This window comes from Nothoprocta perdicaria, unplaced genomic scaffold (genome assembly GCF_003342845.1).
Source record: "Nothoprocta perdicaria isolate Ctin4 unplaced genomic scaffold, notPer1 scaffold_218, whole genome shotgun sequence".
NCBI classification, from domain to species: Eukaryota; Metazoa; Chordata; class Aves; order Tinamiformes; family Tinamidae; genus Nothoprocta; species Nothoprocta perdicaria.
In genome coordinates, this window is record NW_020455399.1 from 470,274 (window position 1) to 472,473 (window position 2,200).

Here is a 2,200-nt window from a genome sequence, read left to right on the forward strand (position 1 = left end):
CGTTTCATGTCCTGGGACTCTTCCATGTGCGCCGAGCGCGGGCGGCCGGGCGGGATCTTCCCAAGACCTGCCCCTCCCGATCCCATCTCCCTGCGCGTCCGGGTCGGCTCCAGGCCGCTCTCCCGTGTCCCGCACCCTGTGAGCGCTCACGGAGCGGGGCCTGGAGCACGAGGCCGGTTCCCTGCTCCGCTCGGGGGACCCCGGGGGCCACGCGGTCGCCCCGTGATCCGCAGCCCGTGTCGCGGGCTGCAGGGCTCAGCGCAGCGCTCGCATCCCGCGCAATTGCAGTTAATTAACCAGGAAAGCCCTCGCGAGGCCCCGGGCCAGCTGTTTAATTAAAGTCTCGGGCCGTTCTGCTGCCTGTTCCTGGGTAGCAGCCACACGTGGGGCCAGCACCTCCAGGCCCCGCTCCCGCTGCTCATCCGTGCGCATTGCTCCGGGCGGATCAGCCCCTCCGAGCTGTGCCCACGTCTCCTGCTGGGCACTGCGACCTCCGCCTGCCTTCGGGCGGGATGCCCGGGAATCCCGGGAAGGCCCCGGCCGCCCTGGGCCGAGCGGACCTGTCCCGGGCCCCAGCGACGTGTCCCTGCTCCGGCCCGGAGCCGGTGGCTGCAGCCGGGAAGTCCTGGCGGCTCCCGTGCCGGAGGGGCAGCTGCGGCTCCCTGCCGCACGGGCCGGGACTCGGAGCGCCCATCCCGGCCCCCCGGCAGAGCGGGACCTCCCGGCGGCGACTCCTTCCCTGCAAGGAGCCCGACGGCTCCCACAGCCCCGGCTTGCAGCTAGCAGAAGAAAACAAAACATGTTTTTTACATTAAAACCTCCCTTGACAAACAATGGTTTAAATTAAGTGCAAGAAAAGAAAAGCGAGGAATCCACAAAGCAAAAAAAAAAAAAAAAAAAAAAAGGGAAATTTCTGGTGGAGCCCAGAAGCTCTGGGAGCCGTCGGGAGCGGGCAAGGTGGGGGGCACCAATCTCGCCATCTGCCCGCGGGCGGCTCCGGGGGAGCCGGGGCCGCATCCGCCGCCACTCGGCTGGCTCGGGGCCGGCAGACGATCCCTGCAGCGGGCGCAGCACAGCGCGCCGCTTTCCTTTGAGCGGCCTCCAGCTTATTAATTAAAACAGGCAATTATATGTGATGTGGGGCGGCCGGGAGACCAGCTGCACCAGTTCTTCTCCCCCGGCAGGAAGCGCTGGGAGGGCCCCGCGCCGCCGCTTCCAAGGAGCGGAGCCGAGCAGAGCGGAGCGGCCTGGGAGCGGCGCCCGGGCCCGGCGGGGCAGCGGGGCCACCCGGCAGCGCCCGCTGGGGCCCGAGGGGCAGCGGGGACGGACGCGGCACCCAAGGGTGCCCGGGAACGTGCCCAGCAGCTGCACGTCCGGCATCTCCATGGGCTCCGTGCATCTTGCGTCAGCAGATCCCAATCGGGAGGTTCATGCGGAGCCAAAGGGCTGGCATGGGACACCCCGACCGGCCACGCACTCCGGTGCCCGGGCATTAGATAACATCCAGGGATAGGAGGGCATTAAATAACGTCCATGGATAGGAGGGCATTAAACAACATCTAAGGATAGGAGGACATGAGATAACACGTAGGGATAGGAGCCGCTAGTGAGTGGCAGCAGTTGGACCCCGGTGAAGGCGATGCCCATGGGCCGCGTGGGATTCCGGCTTTCCCAGCCCCCGGGGCCAATCCCGGCGCCGCGGCTGCCTGGCCCGGGAAGCGGCCGCACCGCGATGACCCGGGCGGCATCACCGCCCCGTCAGGCCTCTCGCACGGGGCGCAGCTCCCGCTTCCCGCGGCGCCGTGGGAAAGGCGCCGGCTCCCGCGTGACTCAAGCCGGCTCTGAGCGCCGTGCGGCCAGGCCAGCAGTGCCGGCGCCGCGGGATGGATCGCGGGAGCCCCCCGCGGAAGGGCGGCCCCTGCGCGGGTCCCGGCCCCGGGCAGAGCCGTGGGCCCCCGCTTCCCGCATCAGGAATTCCATAGGGCCCAGGTCCGGGCAGCCGCACCCCTCCTCCTTGTTCCACAGGCCACATTAAGCAGCGTGTTCCGAGGCGCGGAGCGGAGCAGCGAGCGAGTCCCGGCAGCACCGGGAGCGACGTCCACGCGGGGCCACGGGCTCCCTCGGCTCGCAGCCGCCCCGAGCGCGGGGAGCGGGCTGCCGGTCCTGCTGTGGCTGCCGGGCCCCCCGCGGCTGCCGGGCC